This window comes from Balaenoptera musculus, chromosome 1, assembly GCF_009873245.2.
Source record: "Balaenoptera musculus isolate JJ_BM4_2016_0621 chromosome 1, mBalMus1.pri.v3, whole genome shotgun sequence".
NCBI lineage: Eukaryota > Metazoa > Chordata > Mammalia > Artiodactyla > Balaenopteridae > Balaenoptera > Balaenoptera musculus.
Window position 1 is genome coordinate 119,175,458 of NC_045785.1, and position 16,634 is coordinate 119,192,091.

Here is a 16,634-nt window from a genome sequence, read left to right on the forward strand (position 1 = left end):
AGATAAATAACACCATATTAAAATACAGCAGCAAGGGAGATCCAAGCTAATTCTCTGACACGTGAAAGCCTTGGTTAAGCATGTGGATGTTAGACATATCAACCTTAGGCTGTGATTTACAGAAAAAATACTCCGGAAGAAAAAGAATAAGTGGGTTTATTTCTGTTCATTTCCTAGGGCTGCCTTAACAAATTGTCACAAACTGGCTGGCTTAAGACAACAGAAATTTATTGTCGCATAGTTCTAGAGGCTAGAAGGCCAAAATGAAGGTGTCAGCAGGGTCATGCTCTTTCTGAAGGCTCTAGGGAAGCGTCCCTCCTTGCCCCTTCTAGCTTCTGCTGACTCTGCCGTCACTCCAATCCCTGCCTCTGTAGTCGCTTAGCCTTTTTCCCCGTGTGTGTCTCTAGGTCTCGTGCCTGAACCTCCCTCTCCTTTCTCTTCTAAAGATACCAGTCATTGGATGATATCCTAATCTAGTATGACCTCGATTCAACTTGATAACACCTGTGAAGATTCTGTTTCCAAATAAAGTCCCATTCATAGGTACTAGGGGTTAGGACTTCTTCTTTGGCAGGGGGACACCATTTGACCTACTACACTATTAAGCACTGTGGGAGCAGTTAACTTAGATGCAGCAGAAACATATTATCTGTTTGTAGGAATCTGGCAGCTGAGGCATGGGCCAATGCCTGCCATGATTTATATACCTAAGGAAATATTTAAGGAAATACATTCTGGTTTCTTTGGGGTACATATGTTATAACCTCTGCTAATGGACGTGGAGAGAAATAGGTGCAGGACTTTTAAGAGTAGTCCTGATTTCAAATATTCAAATGATAGTGACTGGAAAATCTTTTTGCTTAATTTTATATTTCTTTTGTTGACATTTTATTTTTTTCTGTAAAAGCAATTTACTAATTTATTATGAGTATAATATGGATTCATGATATGAATATGATAACTTTTAGAGATTTTTCACATAAGTGCACAAACCAGGGGAAAAAAATCCTTTGTCAGACCTAGCATCCTGACTTTTGGTTCATGCAATACGGCTATTATGCCTCTAAGACCTGCTAGAAGGTGGTAAAACAGTGGGGATCTTTGGATATCGTTTGAATTTTAAATAAGCTGAGATGTACATGGGAACCAAATCTGTTTCCTCTCATTTTTCAGACACATCCCAGCCAAGTTCCAAAACATAAATGGGGCATAGTCCTTTTGTGAACATTGTTGTTATTAACATGCTATGTAAAGTGTAGGTACAATTAGTTGTATCAGCAATAATAATATTAGTTATTTTGATTATTGTATCATTAATCCATGATTATTATATAATTAATAAATGTATCATAATTAAGTTAATGATTCAATAATAATAGGTAATATTTGAGTGCTTTTTATGTACCAGACACAGGGATAGATCCCTTTATGTGCATTATTTCACTTACTAATGCAGTAATTCTTTCTTAAAAACAGTATTCTGTTTACTTGGGTTTGAAATGGCCTACATATTTTTTCTGCTTTTGGTCAAGGATCACTAGCCCATGTAGAGATAATTCTGTGCATAGGCTGTTTTCTGTATGAGAGCATTTAACCTGAACACGTAGGAAGCATGGCCAGCAAGGGCTGCTGGCACCGGTGAAGGAGTGAGTCCTGCTGTAATGAACAGAGAGAAATCAGTTGTCATGAACATGTACATTGTTGATACATTCATTAAACTACTAAAACATTTTTTAAGAGCTTGAAAAGAGTTTGCTTTTTCAAAAAGGCTAAACTTCTCTCTGCAGTGTAGTTTGTAGAAGTGATTGATTTGCTTTGTAAACATTTTTTTTATAGTACAAAGGTAAAATTGAACTTATTTTATTTTAATTCAGTTTATCCCTCATTATAAACTAAAATGAGTAGAAACTAAATAAATATATAATTTTAGAAAGTGTCTGAAAATGAAGTCCCAGAATTTGAATTAAGTGACTAAAGGAGTTTTTGGACTTTCCATTCCTGTTGAAAATTTAAATTTGTTTAAATACCCAACATTTAATTGCTTTAAGTATGCACTTGTCTTGAGGCAGGAGAAGGGACCAAAATAAAGATTTGTAAATCTGAGGTTCACACACGAGGTCTCTGGGTAGAATTTGGAAGGGGGGTGTTCTAACCTTGGATAGGAAAAAAATTCTGTATTTATTTTTCTAAACTCTGACCAAAATTTAGCATTTCTTCCAATTAGTAGAAATTTATAGTATTTTTATATCACATTATAATTTTAGCAACTGTCTCAAAATACTGTATATACTCATCAGCCCTTTGAAACTATAGGGTTATTAGACCCTTGACTAGATCTTGTTATTTAATGGATTAATAAGATCTATTACTCTACTATACATTTTAAAATATTTTGATAACTATTTCAAATATTTTATAACCAGTGTCATTCGTTTTCTTTGTAATCCTATGTTCTTTTTTTTTACGCATTTAACGTTATTCCTGGAAAAGGCTCAGAAGATTTACCAGACTGGAAAAAGGGTCAATGGCACAAAAGTTCCATGGGTTAGGAACTCCTGGGTTGGAGGAACCCTGCTGGGCCCTTCTCATTTTTGATTCTATTTGTGAGTTCATGAGGGCTTGGGTGTGATGCTGTATTAGGAGTGTGTGTGTGTGTGTGCGCGCGTGTGTGTGTGTGTGTGCGTGGGTGTGATAGCAGGGTGTGGCCTTATAGAGGGCTGATGGGTCAATAGGAAAGAAGTGAAATAGCTGTAAAGTTTTCCATTGCATGACTCCTTACTTAAGATGACACTTTGCTCTCCACCTTCACCCAGGGTAGTGTGCAGGCATCAGAATGTACATTGACTTGGAGCAGAGAGGCAGGCGTCTGATTTGCACTTGGCTGCTTTGTAAATGTGTGACCTCAGTGTGATCAACCCCTCTGTGTCTTATCTGTAAAATGAGATGAATAGCATCTCTCCTCTTGCCTCATGTGATTGATCTCAGTGGTGATCAAGCAAGAGAGAGAGAGAGAGAGAAAGTGAAAGAGAGAGGGAATGGAAAACTTCCCCGTAAACTCCAAAGTGCCCTAGAAGCATGAGGGAGTCCTGTGGCAGAGACCTCATCTGGATGCTGATCTAGTTTGACCCTGCAGCCTAGCACTATGGGACAGGCACAAGGAGCTGTGGGCAACTATACCTGGATGCTCTTTGGCCTGGGATGGCTGAGAGCAGAGGTAATCTAGTGGGAGAGGGCAAGGGGCCTATGGTAGGCTGAATGATGCCCCCTGAAGATGTCCATGTCCTAATCCTTGGAACCTGTGAATATGTTACCTTACATGGTAAAAGGGACTTTGCAGATGGATTAAGGTTGACCTTGAAATGGAGAGATTATTCTCTATTATCTGGATGGGCCTGATGTAATCACAAGTGTCCTTAAAAGAGGGAGTCAGGAGATCAGAGTAACAGAGAGAAGATGTAAAGATGGAAGCAGAGGCCAGAGAGGAGAGAAGATGCTATACTTCTGACCGTGGGCCCAGGATTGTAGGCAGCTTCTAGAAGCTGGAAAAGGCAAGAAAATGGATTCTCCCCTAGAGCCTTCAGAAGGAAGAGAGCCCTGCCAATACATTGATTTTTAGGACTTCTGACCTCAGGAGAATAAATTCGTGTTGTTCTAAGCCACTAAATTTGTGATAATCTGTTACAGCAACAATAGAAACCGAATACAGGGCCACTGGGCCTTTTGTTGTGGCAGAGTGCTACTGGCTTGTACAGGGCCCTTCTTGCCACAGTGCTGATGTTACCTCAATTTTTTGACTGTCATAGTTTCATATTTTCTCTTGTTTTACCTTTGTTTCTTTAGTCTGGTGTGGATAAATTTGGGTTACTAAAACAGCGAAAAAAGAAAAAAAGTATTTTCTGACTATCTGCATCCCCAATTAGAGAACCACCAACTCTTTCCCTTTCGCGGCACTCAAATCTCTTCTAATAGCTGCAGGGATCCTTAGGGGATGTCTCTCCGGTGGTTCAGGAACACGGCCCTCTCTCGTCTACCCCGAGGCAACTCCATTTTTCTCCTCTTCTTTCCCCTCTACCACATCTGCCCTTGAGGGCTCTGATGCCTGCACAGCAGGGGGGAAGGTGTCAGCTCCTGCCGCTGCCACCACTGTTTCCTCTACAGCCGCACCTCCTGCCCCAACCCAGCCCAGGGAATCACCCATGAATGTCCACCCCTGGCGGCTGCACCAAAGCCGCACTGAGACAACTCTGCTGGACCCCACCTGCCGAGTCTTGCCAAACCCCAATCCTCTTCTTTTTTTTAAAATTAATTAATTAATTAATTAATTAATTTTTGGCTGTGTTGGGTCTTCGTTTCTGTGTGAGAGCTTTCTCTAGTTGCAGCAAGCGGGGGCCACTCTTCATCGCCGTGCGCGGGCCTGTCACTATCGCGGCCTCTCTTGTTGCGGAGCACAGGCTCCAGACGCGCAGGCCCAGTAGTTGTGGCTCACGGGCCCAGTTGCTCTGCAGCATGTGGGATCTTCCCAGACCAGGGCTCGAACCCGTGTCCCCTGCATTGGCAGGCGGATTCTCAACCACTGCGCTACCAGGGAAGCCCCCCCCAATCCTCTTGATGCCACCATCTGGGTTTTTCACTGAAAAGGAGGTATCATTTTCATCCCACTTTAATGCCAGGATCCAGTCTGTCTGGTGTTTTCAATGCCTCACAGAGCATATATATGTATGTGAGTGTGTATGTGTATATATATATATATATATATATATATATATATATATATATATATATATGTATATATATATGTAAAATGAAAACAGATGTTTTTCAGCCTTAGGTTGAGGACCCCTTTCCCAGGTGCTCAGACACCAGGTGTGTCAGCAGTGGCTGGCGTGAGTATGACACACTGCACTGAACTCATTGCCATCTTCTCCATCAACACGGAGGCGGGTCAAGTGGCCCAAGCTTATAATCTTGATTCTCTCTTCCTTAGGATGAGCCGTTTCCCTGGTGGAGCCTCGGTCCCTAATCAGACAGACTTCTAGAAAATTCCATCTCAAAATTCCTCCACCCAGGCTAGAACATATCTGAATCCCAGAGAGAACTCCACACAGGCTCTCTGCTGCACGTGTGCAGTATGGAATCCCAGCCGGACCTTTGGTTTCAGGTGAAAAATCTGTGGGAGACCCGGAATTGCTGGACGCATATTAAAACGATCGTTCTGTTCTTATTTTGCCTGAGTTTCCAAGTGGCAGGGGTTCAAGTGTATACCCTCGAACTTATAACCTCTAAAATATATGCCTTCGTTGAGGCTAAAAAAACCATCCACCTTTGCACTATATTCCCCACCCCCAACTGTGAAAAGAACATTTGAAGGTGGGGTGCGTGGCGGGGTCGAGGTTTCAAAGGCCTGACCTAGGCCGGGCGGTGGAAGACAGAGTTTGTGTTGGATGCCCTGTTTTCCCTTTGGGCTCCTTCATCCTTTTGTGACTTCGAATCTACTTCCCTGAGCCCTGTGCCCAGGGCTGCTCTTGGCCACCCCTCCTAACTTCACTGCTTAGAAACTTGCTGTTTTTGTAGAGTTCTCCCTCATCTTAGGAAAAAGTGTTCAAAGGTTTTACGTCTATCAAATGAATCCTATTCCCTTATTCCCTTTAGAGTCCACATCTATGAGACAGCTGGGAAAGGGGAGTTCCAGGTACTGTACATGCATTTAAGAGGGTTTGCGGCAACCACCAGCCCCAAAGGCGGGGTTTCAGGCTAGTGTGAGAGGCACCTCTGGTGAGGCAGGCATTCTGGCACTCATACACCACGAGATACAGGCAGCAGCCCCCTTCACCTGTCTTTATTCTGTTCTGTAGCATCTCTGCCATCTAGAACAGGATGTGGCACCTGGTAAATGCTCAAAAAATATTTACTGACTGAGTGCATCTATTCAGAGGTGATTCCAGATTGTGTCATTCAGGGTTCAACCAGAGAAGCAGAACCAGTGGGAGATATATATTACAAGGTTTATTGCAAGGATTTAGCTTGGAGGACGGTGGCGACTGCCTAGGAAAGTCCAAAATCCATAGAGCAGACCATTAGGAAGGACGGGCTGGAGCCTCTGTTTACAGTGGAATTTCTTCTTCAGAGAAATCTCAGCTCTGCTTTTAAGCCTTCCTATTGATCGAATTGGCTCCATCCAGATTATCTAGGATAATCTCTCATACATAAAGTCAATTGATTATGGATTTTTATCAATTTACAAAACACCTTCACAATAACACCTAGATTAGTATTTGAATATCTGGGCACTAGAGCGTAGCCAAGTTGACAGACCAAAAAGACTATGAACTGGTGATTAAAGACATTGCCCTCTAGTTTCCTCTTGGACATCGACAGCATAGCTAATATCAACCTGAATACTTCTGATGATGTTGACTGACTTCAGCTTTGTTGCTCCCTCTGACTTCAGTTGCTTTAAAGTTTGGAAAACTTTAAAGTTTGCAAAAGTGTCAACCCTGAGCTTCTTCTGTCATCTGTTGATGCTCAAAGGTTCGAGTGGTCTGGAAGGGTAAGTGGCTCCTCTCTGATTTGCCAGAAGCGAGTGGTTATGGTAGCTGAGGAGCCAGCACACTAATTTCAGTGATTTGACTCTGGTACAAGTTCTGCGGGGCCAGAGGGTGGGATGATGCGTTTGCCTTTGGCCTCGGTAAGCATTTTATGCTTGTTATGGTGGTTGAAATGCTGGATTTGATCTTTCATTTATGCGCCAGGAGGTTCACAGTAAATGAGGGGTGTGGTCTGTTAGGGGAAAGTGGCTGTGGCTTGGCCGCTCTGCACCCTGTCAGCACACACGCATATTCTGTAACATGGGAGTGCAGGGTGCGGGGGCTGCTCCTGAGGAAATGTGGGCAGTGGTCTGGGGGAGGGGAGGGGAGGGGAGGGGAGATGGTGGAGCGTGGTAGAAACAGCACCGGCCTGGGAAGGAGTTCCTCCTGCTCACTAACTCCTACTACTTCTCATCTGTGAGGTTTCTCCAATCCTCTAATCATTCCTTCGTTACCTAGGACATACTGAGTTAGTGCCAGGCTAAGCAGTAGCCTTCTAGAATTGAATAGTGAACAAGACAGATCTACCCCTGTCCTTTTAGAGCTTACTGTTGAGCATATGCTAGGAGTACTAATGATCCTATCCTTAGTACTTCCTGAGGGTTATCCTGTCCCAAGCATGTGGGTTATGATGGAAGAAGCAAGGAGTTAGTGTATGTTAAGGTCAGGGGAGACTCTGCAAGAAGATGACGAATTATTAATGCTTTTCCTACTTTGGACTCATGTCCTTTCTCTGACCTCTTTTCCTCTGCTCTGTGTCCTGTCCTTTGGCTGTTTCGGGCCACCCCCTGGCTTGTCTACTCTCTTCAAAGACCTCTCTCTGATCATCCTCTTTAGCCCGACCTTTTGCTCAAGCTCTTGTCTTGAATCTCCAGCTGCATGATGGACACCTCATGGGAACCCTCAGGCATTTCAAAGGCACGACATCTGTGGAAGAACTCAACATTGTCTTTATTGTTTTTTCTTCCCTTTTCTGTCTTTGAGAATTTTATCACAATTCTTTTTTTTTCATTATGTTAAAAACTTAGTCACCTTTGACCTACCCTCTCTATCACACCTGCCAGTCACTTAGCCCTACGCTTAGTACCTGGGCAAGTTATTAACCACTGTGTTGCAGTTGTTTCATCTGTAAACAAGTCGTGTCCATCTCTTAAGGTTGTGACAAAGGTTAGATGAGTCAATGCGTGTGCAGTGCTTATTAAAGTGCCTGATATAATATCAGCATTCCATCCAGGTACATCCTCTGACCCCTTGTTTCTCCATGTTTTTCCTCTTGTTCCTTAACTTTTTGCTTTTCTAACTCTCATTTTATATTATATTTCTAAATTATTGTTTGCAAAGTAGTCCACAGACTAGTGGCTGGACCTACATGAACTTCATGATACATGATATATTTGTTTTTCTTCACATTTTCCTGAAAACTCTCTCTCTCTCTCACACACACACACACACACACAGGTATACATATAAATACATACATATATACTAAACTATAACACGTATACACACATATGCATATATGTACTGAACTGTACAAACACACACACATATATATATAGATTCACATATACTCTCTTCTTTGTTTCTTAATTAATTGACTCAATGTTTTGATAATGCTTCAAAAAGAAAAAGACTTATTGTGTGATGGTGAAAGATTAATTTTTCAAAACTGTCCAGAGAATAGCTTTCCACCCCACTAATCATGATATATATATATATATATATATATATATATATATATATATATATATATATATATATATATGTATACATTTTTTCAATGTCCCAATCTTTCTGATAAGGGTGGATTTGCTGACTGGTCTTAGTGAAAATTATCAGGGGCGATGTTCTCAGGGACTCTCTGTCCCTGTGAAATGGATCCACTCAAGAGACACAGAAAACCTTCCTTAGATAAGCTCATGTAAATGGTTTCTGTGATGAAAATAACTATGTGAGGTAGTGGCAGGGATTTCAGGTTCACAGAGTATAGTTAGGATTTTTCCCGACTCATTGCACACTGTAATTTCATCATTAGGTACATCTTTTAATTATGGTCTCTAATTGCCTATTTTAGTTCTGTAATTAGATATAAAGATGTTAATTTTGTAGATATTACAATCAGCTCAAATATACTCCCAGATTCTTTCCCCCACCCTACCTTTCAAAGAAAATTAATATATCACTAAAAAGTTTGTGCACAGAAGGAGCGTCTCAGAGGGCAGCTTTTGGGAGCCAGTGGGTGTTTTCATGGGAAGGATATGGGAGCATTACCCTGATTATATTCCCTGTAGACTGTGCAGCTTCGTGTCAGAGAGACCTTGCTGGGTCTAGGGCAGTGAGAACTCCTTTTATTTATATAGAACCAATTTCTCTTGACTGGAATATTTAAGGGGACTTCAATTCTTAATGAATCTCAGGAGAGGAAGGAACTAATGTTAGAGCAACTCTGGCTTTTCGTTTCTCTTGTGACTTATTATTTTTTTTAACTTTGTGTTTTTAAAAAAATTTTTATTAGACTATGGTTGATTTACAATGTTATGTTAGTTTCAGGTGTACAGCAAAGTGAATCTGTTATACATATACATATATCCACTCTTTTTAAGATTCTTTTCCTATATAGGCCATTAGAGTAGTGAGTAGAGTTCCCTGTGCTATATAGTAGGTTCTTGTGAATTATTGAAGATGAAAAGGCGTTTTAGATTCATGAAGTTTATATTTTTTATTTGTGTATGGGCAGCTGATTATCTATCTATGTTTCTATCTATCAATCTATCATCTCTGTATCATCAGAGAGAGGGAGAGAGAGAGAGAGAGAGAGAGTGCAATTGCCTTATATTTTTAACAAGCACAGACTTTAATTAAACTAGAATTTATTTTACAAGAACTCTCAATAATTCATTTCTTTCTCTAGCTATAACACTGTACTTTAAAAAAAGACTTAAAAGATAGGGTTTTTCCCTATGGGCCATGCTATACATTCTACATATTTATCAAGTTGCCCCTATTTATAAATTTAAGCAAAAAGAGGAGTTTGATAGAGTAGAAAGAGCCTTAGTAAGGGTCCTGGCCCTTTCATCTTCTCTTTTTGCATATATAGACTCTCTCTATTGCATCTCACTGGTCTCATACTTTAAATGCTGATTATATGCTTTTGTTCTTCAAATTCATATCTCTAGCCCCAACCTCTCCTCTGAGCTCCAGATTCAGATAACAGTTAGAACTCTTGATATTCCCACTCGGATGACTCATAGGTATTTTATGCTTGATGTGTCCAAAACTGAATTTACTTTCCCCCCAAACTTTTTGTTCTTCTATTCTTCCTAGACTCGGTAAATGACAACACCATCCACTCAGCTAGCCAAGCCAGAACCCTCAAAGTCATCCTCAGTGGTCCCTCTTTCCACACGTGAGCCATCAGCAAGGCTTGTTTTTTCTCCAGAAAGTATCTTAAATCTGTTCAGTTCCCTCTTTCTCTGTTGCCAGCGTCCCAGTTCAGGCTGCCACCGCTGCTCACCTGGCTGACTGCAATAGCTTCTTGTTTCCTCCTCTTCGGTGCCTGTCCCTCTTCATCTTTCCCCCAGTGCCAGCAAAAGCAATTGTTAAAAAAAAAAAAAAAACCAGATTGGTTCATGTCACTCCCTTGCTTAAAAAATTTTATGGATTTCCTTTGTATACAACTTGAATCTCTTACCATGCTGTATTAATCATTTCGGGCTGCCATAACAAAATGCCATAGACTGCGTGGCTTAAACAACTGAAATTTATTTCCTCACAGTTCTGGAGGCTGGAAAGTCCAAAATCAAGGTCCGGCAGGGTTTAGTTTCTGGTAAGAGCTTCCTTTCTGGCTTGCAGAGGCTGCCTTCTTGCACGTGGCATAGAGAAAGAAAGTGAGTTCTCGGGTTCTCTTCTTATAAGGACATTAATCCTATCAGATCAGGCGCCCACCCTTATGATCTCACTCAACCTTAATTACCTCCCTATGCGCCCTATCTCCAAATACAGTCATATTAGGGGTTATGGCTTCAACATATGGATTTTGGGGGAGACACAAGTCTGTCTATAGCCCCTGGCTTTGAAGCTTTCTGTGGTGTGGTACTCTCCACTCACCATGATCATCTTCAATCCAGCCACTCTTAACCCTTTTTCATTTCTTGAACAGGTTAATTTCTTTTCTGTTTAGGACCATTATGCAAACTATTTTATTTGCCTGAAACAACTAGCATCACCCCCTGCTTCTGCCCTTTCTCCTGGTGATGCTTTTTTACCCTTCAGGTCTGAGCTTTCACCTTCTCAGGGAAGGCCTATCTGCAGATACCCTTATTATTCTCAATCCCTGTGTGCTGGACGTTTCTGTCACAGGACTCAGCATGCCTTGTAATTATTTCCCCAACATGTAAATTCCACTAGGGCAGCAATTCATATACTCACTGATGAGGTTATCCAGCATTTAACACAGAACCTGGACCATATTCTATACTTGATAATATATATTGAGGAATGAACGAATGAGTAACAGACACTCTGCCTCCTAGGAATGAATAATTCAGAGCAGGATTAGTACATTTTCATAGGTAGTCAATGAACAGGGTAAAGTGTGACATTTACTTTTGGTGAGAGCAGACCATGCCTTTTGCTTTACTATTTCACCAACAAATCTCCCTTTTTTCCAGTTTTTTTCTTGTGGTAAAATACACATAATATAAAAATACCATTTTAACCATTTTTAAGTATACAGTTCAGTGATATTAAATATATTCATAACGTGCAACCATCACCACCATCCATCTCCATAGCTCTTTTCATCTTGTAAAACTGAAACTCTATAACCATTAAATGATAATTCCCCATTTTTCCCTCCCCTCAGCCCCTGGCTACCATCATTCTACTTTCTGTCTCTCTGATCCCACTTTTGTTTTCACCAGTTCTTCTGAACATACAATTGAGTCAGAAGTCTGAATTTGAGTCCTATTTCTGCCCCCTCACTCATATTCTGGTGGAGAATATTGTACAAAACTTATCACTTGCTAATTACTTTGTAATTATTATTACTAAAGCTAATATCAATGTTGGAAACCCATATGGAGTTTCCTTTCTAGAACCACTTTAACAGTGAGGGATAAATACTGCAAACCAACTTTTCACAATTGGGAACCGAGGAGAGACATTCCTTCATTCAACAAGCACTTCCTAAGGGCTTCTTGTGGTCCAGAGACGATGCTGGACCCTCTGGATATGGGAATGGATAATACAGGGATCACAGGCTAGTGGGAGGATGGGAATGTAAACGAATGAGTGGAAGAAAGGGATGCTGGTGTTGACACAGCACTCACCCCACAGCAGAGTGGATGGGACCACAGAGGACATGTGGTCAGTTCTGTGAGGGCATGATGGTGAGAAATGGGAGGCTGGTGATCATGTCACTGTTGGTGGTGAGTTTACCAGTCAAAAGGAACAGGTGAGCAAAGGCTTGGAGCCTGGAGATAGGCTGGGGCTTTCAAGGAACCACACTTTGGCCTGCTGAAGCGTGTGTTTCAAAGAGAATGTGCCTAGCCCAAAGACTTGCACATAGTAGTCACTTAGTTAATAGTCAGTAAATGAATGAGTGGATAAAAGTGGCAGGGGAAGGCCAGAGACGTTGGGAGAGGCAAGGTCATGGAGGGCCTCGTATGCTGTGCTAGGGCTGGTGATGGGAGTTGAGAGGTGGCCAGTGGAGTCTTCTTTAAGCAGGGAAGAGAATTGCAATTTTTTAAAAAATCCCTTTGGCTGCAGAACAGAGGATGTATTGGAGAGAATGAGACTGAAGCCATAAGCACAGACAGGAAGGGTCATAGCATTAGGTGGGAGCTGAAAGTGTGGACAAGAAGGGCATTCAGAGATGGTTATATAATCCAGGGAGAAGGCCTGGGGCTGGCTGAGCAGTGTGGAGATGTAGAGACAGGCAGGTGGAAAGCCACAGTCTGGGAACTGTTTGGAATGTGTGGGCACAATTAAGTTGCATGTGTGCATTAGAGAGAGAAAGTTGGAAAGTGTGTGTGTGTGTGTGTGTGCTCGCACGCACGCATACATGTAGGAATGCGCAAGTGAGCAGTCAAAAATGATTTCTACTATTGCTTATCTATTTGGTCTAAAGGCTCATGAAGTGCTCCTTATGCCTTACTCCCGATCACATGCTCCAAGTCACATGCAGAAATGGGCAGAACAGCCCAGCCCAGTAATTCCTCCCTGACTCACACTAAGCTGTTTCCAGCCAACTTAATTAATCACTCCCCCCCCTTATGCTCACACAGCACTTTCCTCCATTACACTTGTCACTCCACTATTTTTACGAGTTTATATAATACTTTCTCCTTGTTAGCCTGTGAAATCCTTATGGATGGGAGAGCGCATCATTTATCTTTCTATCCCCAGAGCCTAACTTATTCAGGCACATAGTAGGTTCTCTAACGTTTGTTGAATAAGCTAAAGGAAAAGCAGCAGTTTTGTAGCTTACTTAGCCAAAACCTAAAGTCTCCAAAGCAAAGTCTCATTATTTCCTCCTGTATTTTGGAAACAATACTAATAATAGTTACCAACTTTAAAGAACCTGCTATGTGCTAGTTATGATGCCAGGTACATTATGTGCAATGTTTCTAGAGGTCCTTGGAGTTTAAAATATCCTAGGAGGTGAATATTATCAACTGCCTTCTACAGATGACAGAGGGAGGCTCATGAAGGTCAAGTCACTTACCAAGTTACACAGCTAGAAAGTACAGAGCTACAGCTGGAACCAAAACCTGGCCCCTTAACTCCTGTGCCCTGCAGCCTGCCGTTCCCTGTGGTGCCCCATCCCTGCACTCTATTTCTTGCATGATGGCAAAAGTCACTGCCCTTCCTGTGAGAAATGAAAGGTTTAATCTGGTCGAAGGAAACAGTGTTTCCTCTATGCTCAAGGAGGTTTGGCCAGTTGCAGAGAGGGAACCAAAAACAATATTATCCCAGAGATGTGGCCAGTTTGGGTTAACTCCAGCACTGGAGGCCGGGAGCTGGTTCCCAGGAGCACAGGAGGAATGATAATCGTTCAGTTGAATTCCAAGCTCATGGCGGGTTGAGGATAAAGATTCCCCTTCCCTCGAATGTTGGCCTTTTTCTTTTCTTCCCCTAGCATTCAGGCAGGATGCTTTCTACTCCGGGGGGGTCACTTCCAAATTCTGCTGCTACTGGGTTGCAAACTCCAACTTTACTGAGGGTTTGCTATTTCCAACTCTGGTTACTATGGTGGATTCAAAGGGAAAGGCAAAGACTCCCTATCTCCAGATTGCCTTGCATGTAGTTGGTATTCTATTAATATTTTATTTGTTGATGGGTCCTAACTGGCTGGTTAGTCTTTGCAAGGCTCCATTCATGGATAAATCACAGTTGGTCTTTCCAGGCTCTTTAGCTCTTTTCCCAGTGGGTTTCTTATTGTCGTGGGTAACCCAGGGAGAAAGAGGAAGCACAGAGGAGGCTCTCCCTCATGGGCAGGTGGGGGTATCCAAGGGAGGTGTTTTAGCTTATTTTCTTTCTGCCTGACTTTTCTACACTCTCCAGTTTGGATGACTCATCCACACAGTCTTTTTATGTAGCATCTTGGGACTGAATAGCACCTCCCAGGGAGCCCTAAGCCCTGGGAACTGGGCAGAAATGAACATGGGAGGTTACGAATTTCAGGCAGTCAGGGATTTGGGGGTTGCAGGAAGGTATGCTACTTCCAAAACCACTTCCCTCATCTGCTGGATATTAGCTTCATTCCCTTAGGCTTAGATCTCTACTTGAGACACACTGTTAATCACCTCTCTCATTTCGTAGTGTTTATACCTATGTGTTGGGGTTTGGGCAAGTGTTTAAACAAAATTATGGAAGGGGATCCATGAAGAGTTTGGGCAACTTGTAGGGAAGGGAGAGGGTGAATTTAGTGAGACCTGAAGTCAGTAAAGGTCACTCATTTGGGAGACCCTGAGTTCTGCAGACAGATCTTCCCACATAGAGTAGTTATGTAAGATATATATAGTTATAACTGTTAAGAACATGGCCTTGTAGCCAAACTGGCTGAGTTCAAGAGTTAACTCTGTTACCTACCAGTTGTCTGGCCTTGGGCAGGTTAGGGAACTTCTCTGAGCCTTATTTACTCGTATGTAACTTAGTGACAATAATCATTTTTACCTCATAGTGTTGCCGCGAGGATTGGATAACGCGATACACGTAGAAAACTCAGAATCGTACATGACACGCTGTAAACACTCATTAAAATGAGCTATTATTAATATTTGGTCTGTCTAAATAAAGTCTGTCCCACGTGGTATGTCAGTCTCTCTCAAATAAACCCTCTGGGATTTAGCATTAGAAACCTAGGCTTGCAAAAAGTTAGGGGTGGGAGGAACCTTAGAGACTCTGTTTTGTAGTTGAGGAAATGTAGGCCCAAGGTCGCAGAGTGAGTCACGGAGGCATTAGCAAACAGTGTCCTGTCTGTTGCCCAGAACACGTTTCTTCTCACAGAGCTGCCCATCGTTGGCCTGGAGGGCAGATGGACCAGTCCTCCAGGTGTGACCTCATATCTCCCAGTAAAGCCATCTCCCCTCAAACAGTGGCACAATTTCTATGGGAGTCTCTCAGATAACATAGTATAATAGGTTGTGTTCAAAGACCAGTGAGGTAGAGAAACTGCCCCAGCCACTGATCCCCGGATTGAACTTGGTGAGGGGAGTTCAGTGGAGTCTGAGTGTCCTGGAGGCCTGTTGTAAAGAAGTCTTTGATAGGGAATGAGGAACACAAAAGTTCTCAAAGATACAGTTGAACATCTTATTTTTGAGTCGAGGACTTGGGAAATTTTTGTCGTGATGGTTCCTGCAGTGCTGAGGCATGTTCTTAACAAAAATGATGGTCCCTAGCTCATTTCTTTCTTGTTAAAGGCCTCAGTTCACTAGTCTTAGACGTATTTACAATGACATTGGGGAAAATGGACTCCTTTAAGAAAAAAAATATAAAAATAATACAGCCCAACCTTAGAGAAGATTTTTTTTCTGGCGGAGAGGACTTTACTCATCATCCTATCAGCTGAACACATTTGAGTCTTTTTCTATAAACACAATGTTTTATAAAGTTGAAATCATAGAGCTAAACATTTCTAAGAAAACTCAAGTCCTGCTCTTGCTGACTATTCTCAGGGTAGTCAGTCTGGCTTCTTTTGGGGGAGGAAAACGTTGCATCCTTACAAATGGGAGCATTGGAGTCTATTTTTGTGATGGATGTGGTGGACACCAGACTCTAAGCCTGAGCTCTGCTTCTGTGTTCGTTGGATGACCTTGAGAAAGTGTCTTCACATTTCTGGATTTGCTTTCTAGCTTTTATAACATAGGTTATTGATGCACGGTGATAGTTACCAGCTGGTTTACTGTGTACTGTGCTCAGTCTTGACACAGACAAAACGTTTCCAGGGACTCAGGGTAAATTCTCATCTGTGTGGTCTTTGACTGCAATTTAGTTGATTGATTTATATGATTTGTAATTGTGGATTGATTGAGAGCTTTTACTATCTGTTTTTCTTCTATGCTCCAGGTCCTCTCCTCTCTGTGGCAACAGGGTTCATTTACCAGATCATTTTGTCCTTCTATTTTCATTAATTAATCCACTTAAGCCAACCCAGATCCCAGGAGACCCTGCGTAGATGATGGGGGTGGTAGGAGAGTGAATGTTCCCAGTGCAGAGACGTTCACAGCTGAAGGGAGCCATGAGCTGTGTGCAGAACTCCACTCCTCTGCCCTGAGTCATCTTATTTGCTGCTTCATTTCAAGAGAGGAAGGTTAATTTTGGGTCCCCTTTGGAACATTCAGCGGACTCTTGCCAAATCCAGGATAGCCTTGAACAGTAACCTCATGAGGCCCCTGGATGTGTCTGTGTGTCTGCTTTGGACCAGACCCAAGGTGCTGCCCTGTTTCCTATCCACAGTGAGGGTGGAGGATGGGGGTCAATGTTTATCTTGGTACACCTCACTTGAACTGGACACTGCTGTTTTGTTGGCTCAGGTTGAAGTATACC

At 42.2% G+C, this 16,634-nt stretch overlaps 1 protein-coding gene across 2 annotated transcripts in view; it reads left to right on the forward strand.

The window, feature by feature from the left end:
• Positions 1-16,634, forward strand: part of DDR2 (discoidin domain receptor tyrosine kinase 2) — a 160,308-nt gene that overhangs the window by 33,216 nt on the left and 110,458 nt on the right. The window lies entirely within an intron of this gene.